General features: G+C 46.3%; 1 protein-coding gene and 1 long non-coding RNA gene across 2 annotated transcripts in view; one reads left to right on the top strand and one right to left on the bottom strand.

Annotated features, from left to right (window-relative positions):
* LOC310754057 overlaps window positions 1–11,870 on the top strand; it is a 31,118-nt gene extending 19,248 nt beyond the window's left edge. Inside the window, exons 3-4 of the long non-coding RNA XR_014543568.1 lie at window positions 5,203–5,286; window positions 7,132–11,870. This is a non-coding gene — a long non-coding RNA (uncharacterized lncRNA). The remainder of the gene's footprint in view (window positions 1–5,202; window positions 5,287–7,131) is intronic.
* Window positions 1–12,563, bottom strand: part of KLHL13 (kelch like family member 13) — a 1,461,558-nt gene that overhangs the window by 641,132 nt on the left and 807,863 nt on the right. The gene's annotated exons all lie outside the window — the stretch shown is intronic.

Raw genomic sequence — 12,563 nt, 5'->3', positions numbered from 1 at the left:
AGGGAAGTAATAGTGCCACTGTATTCTGCTCTGGTCAGACCTCACCTGGAGTACTGTGTCCAGTTCTGGGCACCACAGTTCAAGAAGGACACTGACAAACTGGAACGTGTCCAGAGGAGGGCAACCAAAATGGTCAAAGGCCTGGAAACGATGCCTTATGAGGAACGGCTAAGGGAGCTGGGCATGTTTAGCCTGGAGAAGAGGAGGTTAAGGGGTGATATGATAGCCATGTTCAAATATATAAAAGGATGTCACATAGAGGAGGGAGAAAGGTTGTTTTCTGCTGCTCCAGAGAAGCAGACACGGAGCAATGGATCCAAACTACAAGAAAGAAGATTCCACCTAAACATTAGGAAGACCTTCCTGACAGTAAGAGCTGTTCGACAGTGGAATTTGCTGCCAAGGAGTGTGGTGGAGTCTCCTTCTTTGGAGGTCTTTAAGCAGAGGCTTGACAACCATATGTCAGGAGTGCTCTGATGGTGTTTCCTGTTGGCAGGGGGTTGGACTCGATGGCCCTTGTCATAGAATCATAGAGTTGGAAGAGACCACAAGGGCCATCGAGTCCAACCCCCTGCCAAGCAGGAAACACCATCAGAGCACTCCTGACGTATGGTTGTGGTCTCTTCCAACTCTATGATTCTATGATTCTATTCTATGATTCTATGAATTCCCAGCAATGGGTATTCAGAGGCATCCTGCCTCCAACTGTGGAGATAAAATAGAGTATCTTGGCTAGTAGCCATTGCTAGAGAAATCCACCAGAAATGTGTTTGAGAAATGTTTGCACACTGCTGCTTGTCCTATGCATAAAAAGCACAAATCTGAGCAATTTTCTGTTTGACTTTTCTAGGCACAGATCTGAATGGTTTTGCCTCTGCCCCATCACTTTGCCTGGAAAACCTGCTCTTTAGTGCTAAATTGGAACAAACAGCAATTCACAAAAAACCCACTTGCTGTTTATTCTAATTCAGTGCTAAAGAGCAGGTTTACCTAGGGAACAGAGGTGTGGATAAGTCCTATGTCTAACTCTTTTAGAGTCATATTAGTTGGTGACTGTCTAGTTTTACTGTGAGCTACATAGAAAAGGTTCCCATCCAAGGAGCTGCTTGCACCCCTGCATTGCTTCATGAATGCTGCAGCCTCCCTGGGTTCCAGCAATAGAATGACAATAAATGCCAGGTCTGTGGTGGTTCTGATGAAGAGCAGCTTCCACAGCTATCATACCCAATTCATTAACATGTATCATGGATCAATACAGGTAAACCATTCTTATTTTGAATGCCTGGTTATATACACATTTGGGATGCCACAGTTGCAAGAGAATAGAGCCCTCTTTGCCAAAGTGCCTGTCACTGGGGAAAACCCAAACAGAGAACAAAAAACAAATCCTCCACAGATCAGCATTAGTATCTCTAATGTTTGAATAGGAAAATACTTGCGATAGAAGAAGGCTTAGCTACTGGAGGGCAGCCTATGCCAAACTGGCAGTATTCATAGAATCATAGAATCATAGAGTTGGAAGAGACCACAAGGGCCATCGAGTCCAACCCCCTGCCAAGCAGGAAACACCATCAGAGCACTCCTGACATATGGTTGTCAAGCCTCTGCTTAAAGACCTCCAAAGAAGGAGACTCCACCACACTCCTGGGCAGCAAATTCCACTGTCGAACAGCTCTTACTGTCAGGAAGTTCTTCCTAATGTTTAAGTCGAATCTTCTTTCTTGTAGTTTGGATCCATTGCTCCGTGTCTGCTTCTCTGGAGCAGCAGAAAACAACCTTTCTCCCTCCTCTATGTGACATCCTTTTATATATTTGAACATGGCTATCATATCACCCCTTAACCTCCTCTTCTCCAGGCTAAACATGCCCAGCTCCCTTAGCCGTTCCTCATAAGGCATCGTTTCCAGGCCTTTGACCATTTTGGTTGCCCTCCTCTGGACACGTTCCAGTTTGTCAGTGTCCTTCTTGAACTGTGGTGCCCAGAACTGGACACAGTACTCCAGGTGAGGTCTGACCAGAGCAGAATACAGTGGCACTATTACTTCCCTTGATCTAGATGCTATACTCCTATTGATGCAGCCCAGAATTGCATTGGCTTTTTTAGCTGCTGCGTCACACTGTTGGCTCATGTCAAGTTTGTGGTCAACCAAAACTCCTAGATCCTTTTCACATGTACTGCTCTCAAGCCAGGTGCCACCCATCTTGTATTTGTGCCTCTCATTTTTTTTGCCCAAGTGCAATACTTTACATTTCTCCCTGTTAAAATTCATCTTGTTTGTTTTGGCCCAGTTCTCTAATCTGTCAAGGTCGTTTTGAAGTGTGATCCTGTCCTCTGGGGTGTTAGCCACCCCTCCCAGTTTGGTGTCATCTGCAAATTTGATCAGGATGCCCTTGAGTCCATCATCCAAGTCGTTGATAAAGATGTTGAATAAGACCGGGCCCAAGACAGAACCCTGTGGCACCCCACTAGTCACTCTTCTCCAGGATGAAGAGGAACCATTGATGAGCACCCTTTGGGTTCGGTCAGTCAGCCAGTTACAAATCCACTGAGTGGTAGCATAGTCAAGACCACATTTTACCAGCTTCTTTACAAGAATATCATGGGGCACCTTGTCAAATGCCTTGCTGAAATCAAGGTAGGCTACATCCACTGCATTCCCTTCATCTACCAGGCTTGTAATTCTGTCAAAAAATGAGATCAGGTTAGTCTGACATGACTTATTTTTCAGAAATCCATGCTGACTATTGGTGATCACAGCATTCCTTTCTAGGTTGCTTAATGTTTTTTGCTTAATTCAGATGTTAATTATTGTTGTTTGCTTAATTCAGATGGTTTGGATTAGGGGTTGGCAACCTAAGGTCCATGGGCCACAAGTGGCCCACGGGGGCCGTTTAACTGGCCCACGAGCTGCCCCGAAACCGAGCTGCCCGATTGGTGAGTCCCCGCACGCTGCGCTAAACCAGCACAGTGTGGAGACTCGCTTCCGCGGTGTCGGAAATTGCATCTGTGCAGGTGCTGGAAATCGTGTCTGCACAGAGGCAGACACTGCAAATCATGGGCCTGCGCGCACACAATCCGGCCCACAGAGGGATCTCTGCTGGAGTGAACCAGGCGAGACAGGGTAAACCTTGCCAACCTCTGCTTTGGACTCCAGCTCCCATCTGCCCCTGCCAGCCAGTGACCAGGGATAATATCTGGATGGCATGCAGTAGGGGGTAGTTGTTCTAAGGATGGACCCCCAGGAAGACTTTTTCCAGGGGGCTTTGGATTCCAGTTACATCAGGGAGGTGAACAAGCTGGATCTGAATGCCATTGCCCCAGCTCAGAGCAATGGATTTTTGTAGGAAATCTGCCTAGTAGGTATGGATTCAAATTCATTTGAATGGCTTGCAACAGAGGAAATTGCTTCCTTAAATTACAACCCTAGGTAAAGGGTTACGCTTTGGCTGTGTTGATGTGCCAAACAAACCCATTTTCTCTGCTAACATTCTATTTATCAATCTAATATTTATGAGAGTTATTGTTAGCAACCACAAAAGAGAACAATGCATGTCAATTGTGTGGCAGCAGTGCTGCAATTTATCTAAAAGGACTCAAGGGCACAGCACCCACTAAACAACTTTGCCTAACTGTCTAGAGTGCCTCTACATTTGCCTACATGTACAGAAAACAAGGCACCCATTAATTCTGCAGAAAGCTTTATAGAGAAAAGGGTTTCCATTCTCTCTCTTACCACTAGAAAGAAAGATTTGGGGCAGATAAAAGAAAGGACTTCTTCATGCAGCACAGAGTTAAACTGTGAAACTCCTTCCCACAGGAGGCAGGGATGGCTTTGAAAGAGGATTAGACAGATTCACTGGCCACAATGACATGCTCTGTCTCCATGGTCAGAGGCAGTGATGCTTCTGAACACCAGTTGCTGGGAGCCACAGGAGGGGAAAAGGGCTGCTCTTGTGCTTGGGTCATACTTGTGGGTTTCCTATTGGAGCATCTGGTTGGCAACTGTGAAAGCAGGATGTTGGATCGATGGGCCCTTGACCTGATCAGCAGGCTCTTCTGATGTCCTTATGTCCTTAAAGCTCTGCCTATCAAGGAAGCAAGTGAAACACCATTCTTAATGGACAGGTCTGGCCCAAGACATTTTGGCACCTGAGGCGAACCACAAAATGGTGGCCCCTCGGGCTAGGGAAGAACGGGTGAGTCAGCCAGAGAGGGAGTATCAAATCAACCTTACCTAACAGTTGAAATGGGAATCAAAGGCTGTCACAGGGGGTGGGGAGGGGGCTGCTTTTAATCGTGCTGTGTGGGTGCAGAGCCCAGGAGACCCCAGAGGGCAGCTCCAGGCGGGCATAGGCATGTCTTCAGCCCCCTCAAAAGCCAGTCTCCAAGGAGCATACCAGCACTGACACCATGGCAGCGGTGGCAGCAGTGGGCAATGCATTCTTTGGAGGCTGGATCTGCTGTCCCTGTAGATGCTGCCACCCGAGGCGGTTGCCTCAGCTTGCCTCATGGGTGGGCCAGCCATGTTAACGGGGAAAATAGTGAATACAACAGACCTTGGTGAAATAACTGCTTGCAGCTTTCACACATTTATCCAGATCTAAACAAACAAGCTGCTATGGTCACTTATCAGGAGGTTCCTTCCACACTGTGCAGGAACTCGGCCCTCCCTAGTGCTGCGTCATTCACCTACGGGGAACGTCTGCTGTCAGTTATAAGACATCTGCCATCTCTGTTGTCTTCCCCATTAAAAACCTTCCTTCCAATATGCTCTTTAAGCAGAGAACTCGCTCAGTGCATTGGCACTGGAATTGTTTTAAGATATTTTAATTGTGCTTTTATTGCTTGTTGCTTGCCCCCTGTGCTCCATTGAGAGGAAGGACAAGATATACATTTTAACAATAATAACAACAACATCTATGACGACAATGGTGGTGATGATGATATACTGCTTGGGGACCATTGGGTGAAGGCTGCTTTGGTATTTTTTGTTGTTCTTTAAATATATATATATATAACTCTCTTGAAGTTTTGCACAAGCGATCTCAAGAGCCAGGCACAAATGCTCAGAAACAAATGAAAACTTCACCAGTATTTCTGAACCAAGAATAAGAATGTGAGAAGCCTCACTTTGTGGTTGCAAGAGGCACTTGTCTCTTAACTAATTTACACCTGCCTTTCTCTATCTCTCTTTCTCTCAGCAGGGAGACAAGCAGGCACAGCTGGGTTTGTGGAACTGGTTCACACCTTGTTGCGCCACAGGCAGATGAATGGCTAACCCCGATGTAAGGTCAACTCTAAAAATAAGAAGAGCAGCTTGGTGTGGGCCTTTCTGCAACACACACAACAAGTGTTGCTGGCTGGGTAGGAGCCACAAGTGGCGGAGAATGTGCTAGATGTCCTGGTGTGTTCCTGATGCCGGGGAGAACAGCCAGAGAGCCAAACCCCTGTGGAAGCCAAGCACTCATTTCCAATAGCACACTGTGCCACTTGGGCCTTTGTTGGGATGTGCTTGGACCTGGCGGTGCCTCTCAGTTCAGGGACTATCTGTGGCCCAGTCTGGAGTCGGAGTCTGTGGAGCAGTTCAGGGCATGAGCAGCTGGTGCTGTGCATCAGAAGAACAACTTCCACAACAACCGGGGGAAAGAGGATTGGCAAGCCAAGCACATTTTGCAGGGTTGTCTGCATAAATTGTTCTGCTCCTGCAGCAAGATTGTGGAGCAGTGTCAGGGGTGGGGATGAGGGGCTGTTTAAGGCACCAGAGGAGCCTCAGTGCTACCTACGGGGCAGCCTCTGAAGGTGGTTTGAAACTAATGTGAGTTCTGATCACACATGTAAAGCACATCCTCCCCTCCCCTCACTGAAACTGTAGTTTGTTTAGGGTGCTGGGAATTGTAGCCCTGTGAGTGAACTACAGTTTCCAATATTCTTTGGCGAGTGGGGAAAGGATGTGCTTTCAATATATGGTTGGTTCACAGCCCTAGATTTACAAACTGGAATGGAGTGTTATTTATTTAGATTTTATGTACTGTGGTGCTTAATCATCATAAACAAAAACCCTATAGTGGTTTGCATAAGACAATATAAAAATTTATAAAATATAAAAATTTAGCTCATAATACACCTGCCCTGGATCAACTACACCTAGACAGCTTGTGGGTCCATTTTAAAATGTTGTTTCTTTCAGCCTTTAAAGCCCTTCACAGTTTTATGCTCAAGGGATTGGAAGGACTGCCTTACATTGGAAGGACTTAGCCCAGGCATCCCCAACCTTTGCCCTCCAGATGTTTTGGACTACAATTCCCATCATCCCTGACCACTGGTCCTGTTAGCTAGGGATCATGGGAGTTGTAGGCCAAAACATCTGGAGGGCTGCAGGTTGGGGGGTGCCTGACTTAGCCACACATTTCAATAGTGTCACCTGCTGACTGAGGTGAGGCATGCGGTTACCAGAACTGGGCCTTCTCAGTGGTGTCTCTCTATTTCCCCCAAAATATACAATTTCAGTTATTAGTGTTAAGGGGGTTGGGCAGGCTGTATGCTTGAGCCCCCTTCTAATTCCTGGAACCAGCATGGATTCAATTCCTGGAAAAGCCAGGCTAGTTTCCTGATGAGGTAATGGCCCTCTAGGTAGGGGCCATTAAGGTAACAAAGGAAGTGGCTCCATGACAGACAGCAAATGGGTGGGATGCCCTTGCACAACTTGCTGGTAGTTATAAAGACAAAAGCCAGAGTTGAGAGTTGTGTGTGCGAGCTAGAGGCTGGAAGCAAGCACACTGCAGGCTTGGCAGCTGGAAGGGAGAGCCATGCCTGATTTCTTCTTGAATCCAGGGCTGTGGCTATGGGAGAAGCAAGACCTTCTGGGGTGTTAATGCTGTGAGCCCCTCCATGGTAGTATCAGGTTGCATATTTGTGCAAATAAGCCATATGTCATAAAGACACCACAGTCTCCACTGAGCCTCATTCCAAGGAAAGCAAACCCTGGGTAAGCACCTGGAACCCTTGGAATCTTGCACCCCTTGGAGACTGAGGGTGGCGTGCAACGCTATGTTGCTCTTACGATTTTGTGGCTTTCAGTTTAATATATGTTATTTTGTATTTGTATTTTAATTGTTTTATTCATTTTGCAGGCCATCCTGGGGAATGTGATTGAAGGGTCACAAGAAACATACTGATATTGAATGAATGAGTTCAATTCCTGAAAATTCGGTACTGGACTTCAGAGATTTCACATATCGCCAGAGTGGTGTGCCCCAATAACTTCCTCGCGGGTGCATCCGTCACCATTTGCAGCTTCCAGCTATAGAGAGGAAGAGGCTCTACTGCAGCGGCTCAAATCAGGTGCAATGGAGGCAGAGCTCCACTTTCTCCAGGAAGGGCCATCATTCAATAACCACCCAAAGCTGTGCAAAAATGCTCCTAGTCTTAGTCACCCACTGAACTTTCCTGGAGCTATCAAAGCTTGTGAAATAACAACCAACATCAACAATGAATAATGCTTGCAAAGCTAAGCTTGCAAAACCACCATCATCTCAAGACTGTTTACAGCAGCTGAATCACCTGAACTTGCCAGCAATAAAATTAATGGCGGGCTGCAGCTTTAGTCTGGTTATTTGCTCAGGGAATCCTCTCCTCTTCCTGTAACAAATGAACTCACAAGCAGCAGGTGGGTAGCAGAGCTTTGTCTTGATGGCATCACTTCAGATTGCAGCTGGGAGCAAGTGAAGGCCACATAAGGGGGGCAGCTCCCTACCCTGAAAAATATACCCCAGCTTTTCAGAAGGAAAGGGGGTTGAAAACGCCTTTTTGCTTGGTATGCAGGTTTTGGGGATGTATTTTTTGAAAACACATCTTTAAACACATCTTTCAGTCATGTGGATTCATCCCCTCCCTGCAGGCACACACACTTGCTCCCCTTTTCCTGCAAACCTCTGTCCCGAATGGCTGCCCTGAGGGCCTAAGTTCAGGCCCTTGAAATCTCAGCTTCTGAAATGCTCTTGCCTGGCAACCCTAACATACCCACAGTGCTGTGAAGTGATGCGGCCCCAGTTCGACAGGTTTCTTTATCATTTGCGAGAATTAAGACGGAGACAGAGAACACTGTGAATGTTTCTGGACTCCCCCTCCCATCAGTGCCAGGATGATGGGAGTTGTAGTTCAGCAACATCCCGAGGGCCACAAGTTCCATGGTCCCTGCATCCAGACTCCCTTCCAACAGGAAGTCAGCCTGGTTGAGACTGAATCAGCAGCATTCAAAGCTGCAGAGGGTGGCAGAAAGCACACTGATGACCGAGGAGTAGAGGGTGCAAGCAGGGTATCTTGGGAAAAGCAGACAAAGGTTTCTTGTGTGGGTGATGCAATGCCCAGAGGACGCATTGCCTCCTCTGGCTGGAAGCTTCCGACCCAGCTGCCCCACCTGCTCTGCAGAGAGCATTGCCTTGATGTGGGGAAACATCCGAAAAGACAGGCTGTGAGGCAGAGATGCTAATCTCACCTGTTGAGCTGGTGTACCTGGGAGAGTTGAAAGCTAGTGGTGCTTCAGAGTGGGGTAAAAAGCAGCAGCAGCACCCACGATCTTCTAGCCCCACTGGTTGTGGGAGGAGGCTTGGTTGCTCCTGGTTCATGTGTGGGGTTCTGTGCAAAGTGGGGTGACTCACTCACTCTGCATATTTATTTTCTTTCTTTTTTAAGGGAAAAATGCGGGGAAGGGTCGGAGGCAAATCCCTGCAGGAAGAGTGGTCTAGAGAGAGTTGTTAGCCATAGTGGCTGAAAGGAACTTTCACAAACAGCAGCAGTATATCGCTTCAGCATTGGTTTTTTGTTTTTGTAGAAAAAGGAGGTGCCAGTAACCCAAAGCCTGCTCATAGAGCTACAATTCCCAGCACCCTTAAACTACAGTTCCCAGGATTCTTTGTTGGAAGTCATGTGCTTTAAATGCGTGTAGGATGTGCTTCGAATGTACAGTGTGGATCTGCCCTGAGAGAGAGAGAGAGAGAGAGAGAGAGAGAGAGAGAGAGAGAGAGAGAAGAAACTGGGTCAGCACCCCCAGGTGTTTTGAGTCTGGTGTGCAATATCCTTTTGCATATGTCATTTCATAGGTCAGGAGTGGAGAGCCACATACCCTCCTGGGCCAACTCCCAGGGGCCACATCCCAGTGTGGGTGGACGCAGATGCAAAAGCAGGCACAGCAGTGCACATGAGCTCCCAGAGAGCCCCAGGGACCAAACAAGGGGGGGGCATTTGGCCTGAGGGCCAGAGGTTCTGCAGCTACCAGAGCAGATACCCACCTTGTTCCCAAACTGTTCTTAATCAGGGTGATTGTGCAGCGGTTTGTCTGCACCTCATGAACCTCCTTTTGTTATACATGAAGGAAGATTTACATGCTGGCTCTCTGCTTCTGCTCTCTACCTCATTCACAGCTAATCTCTTCCCCAACTAGAGGCCTTCCTGTGCCTGCACACCCAAAGCAGTAAGCGGCCTCCCAGGTGAACTTGTTTGCCCTTCCAACCCACTGTTGTTGGCTCAGGCTGGCAGCCGCTCTCCAGGGTTTCAGGCGAGAGATCTTATTTCCCATCTGCTGCTACCTATTTCTTGTTTTTCCAAAACTGGCGATGCCAGGTATTGAACTCGGCACCTTTTGCACGCAAAGCCATGTTCCACTTAAGAGGGTTTGCCAGTTCTCAGATTTCACATTTAAAAGGCTGATGGGAACATTTGAAAGGTGACCTCTGGAGGTCCTTGGGCCTGGGCTGGATGTAAGCAGGTCTCTCTCCGTGTCTGCTTATAAGTCTTGCATTTGCAAGAGCCACAGGGTTTGTAGCTACGGAAGCAGCCAAGAGCTTGAATCATCTTCAGACAATGGTGAGCGGATTAGAATCTTGCAATGCTCACATAGGAAATTGCTCCTTTCATTTAACTTGGCATGACTGCCACCTGAAGGCAGCATTATGTAACTGCAGCAACTCTGTGCGTACGCGTTACTGAAATGAAATAATGGTGTTGTGACTTTGGAGGCAGGGGTCAGTCTGCACCAGTGGTTCTCAATTAGCTAAGAACTGAGGACCCCCTGTTTTTCAAAAGCCAAGCCATGGACCCCCTACATTTGAAAATGTTGAGTATCTCTATGTTAGTTTTTGTTATGTGAATGGTACTACAGTGGGTTGCATGAACCCCAATTGGGAACCACTGCTCTGCACAATGCCCTTCCAGTTATTGGGGTCCTTTATCTGTGGGGATTGGAGGCAGGGGAGCAAGGGTGCCAATCCTGTCCCTCAAGCACCACAATGAGCACAGTCAAAGAAGCTGATCTGTGCCAAGGGGGGAAATGGGTGGGCTTTTGCCCTCACCAGCTGAGAGCTAAGCTGAAAGCAGGCTGAGGAGCTGGACCCAGAGACATGCTTGATTTGTGATGGAATCCAAGGCTGCGACCAAGATCTGTTAGGGTGTTAATGCTGTGAGCCCCTCCACCGTAGGCTCAGCTTCTATATAGATGTAAATAAATCATATATCTTAAAGACACCACAACCTTCACCTCATTCCAAGGATACCAAACTCTGTGTGAGCACCCAGAACCCCAGGCGTCTCTCACTGCTCAGAGATTGGTATACAGTGGTACCTCAGGTTACATACCCTTCAGGTTACAGACTCCGCTAACCCAGAAATATTACCTCAGGTTAAGAACTTTGCTTCAGGATGAGAACAGAAATCACGCAGCAGTGGTGCAGCAGCAGCAGGAGGCCCCATTAGCTAAAGTGGTGCTTCAGGTTAAGAACAGTTTCAGATTAAGTACGGACCTCCGGAATGAATTAAGTACTTAACCTGAGGTACCACTGTATAACAATAGTTTATTTTGGGAAGAAGGTTTAAGGCAGCGGCCGGCGGGGTCACTGCTACTGGCCTTACATGCAAATCCCTGGAAAGAGATCGTGTGAAACATTAATTATAGGAAGAGAAACTTAACCAGCAACTTTCAGAATGGTAAGTTTTAGGATTTCTGCTGCAGCTTGCTTTTTTCCTCCTCCTCCTCCATATTCCGTATTTCCTGTTGTCATATATTTGTAGGCTGTGTGACCCATCTTAAGAATGATTCTTGTAAAGCTGCTTTGAGTGTCTTTTTTGGCTATGAATCCTGCAATAAATAAAATAAATAAATAATAAAACAAAAGAACCAAAATAAATAATAAAATAAATAATAAAATAAAAACAAACTCACCTGGTCCCAGTTGTACAGCTTGGTACTGGAATGACTTTTGGCACAGGTCCATTGCATATATTTGCATAATGCCATGCTAGATACTTGGGAAATTTAATTATTCCCAAATGCCTTTTCAATTTCACTAAAGCTAGGCTGAACTGCATACCCTCTGCTGTATTAGGCAGCTGGTTTAAGGGTAGCTCTTTAACACTGAACATTTCTGTCCTTGTCAAGGGGTTAGAGGCTACCAAATTTTTGGCTCATGCGTTTCTTGCCTGTAATTCCTATAAAGATAACCAAAGATGACTGATGACTCTTCTTATTCCCTCAAACCTTCAAGGTAGGACTTCCAAATGGTACATGGCCTGCCTTTTGGCAGATTCGAGCAAATTATCAACAAGGACTGTTGCTAGATTTTTCTCTCCTGTCCCATTAAGCTGCTGTTCTCATGCATTAAATTTTTCATCTGGATATGTTACTGTCCTCCCCAAGTCACTTTTAACTTCCACATTTTAAAGTATCATATTGCATGTGTTATTTTAGACAGGTTTTGAATATCCCTCATATTTTATATTATTTATATAATGTATTTTGTATGTTATGATATTTCATTTGTACGGTTGTTGGTTTTAGTTTTTGTTCAGTTCAGTACATAATAAATGTACCTTATTTGTATGTGTGCATATATTTCTTATCATCGGTTTTGTACCTGTAAATCGCTGCCTTGGCAGGTTGTTTCTTCCTGCATTTTTGGAGCACAAACCACACAATGTTTCCACTGTCCGGGTGACTGGTGACAAGGCAAAATCTTGCCTTTCTAAATCCATCACATGTCGCTGTGCCATGTAACATGGGTTTGCGATATCATGTGCTTTTGGTTATTCCATTCCTCTTGTCTCTTAACTCCTCCTTTGTGCCACTGCCCATGCCCCTCCACTGGGCACTGACATGCAAAAGGCAGGGGGTGGGTGAGGGGCAGGGAGGAACACATTTACCTGGGAGGAAGTCCCTTTGCAGCCAAATCACAAATGTCTCTTTTGCTAGACAAGCACAGGGCTAGTACACAGAGAGTTCTTAAAATTATTGTATTGTATAGGACCCATGGAATGGTTACTTCCCCTGCCTCCTCTGGGAGGGAATACTGTAACAAGGAGATAATTTTTTTTATACTTCCTCCGGCCTCTGAGGAAACTATCGCCACTATGCTTCCAAACTGATCAGATATGTGTCTAGGGGCTCCAGACACACAAAACCTATTTTGCAATCCAACCCTTGCATTTTGTTTCTGAGAAGTTATTTTACCTGCATTGTATTTGCTGTCTGCATTGAAATGTAAGTAAACTTTTTTTTGTTTATCTTACTAAAAAT

The sequence above is a fragment of the Podarcis filfolensis genome (assembly GCF_964270895.1).
Source record: "Podarcis filfolensis genome assembly, chromosome: Z".
Classification (NCBI taxonomy): domain Eukaryota; kingdom Metazoa; phylum Chordata; class Lepidosauria; order Squamata; family Lacertidae; genus Podarcis; species Podarcis filfolensis.
This window is presented reverse-complemented; position numbering and strand designations above follow the sequence as displayed.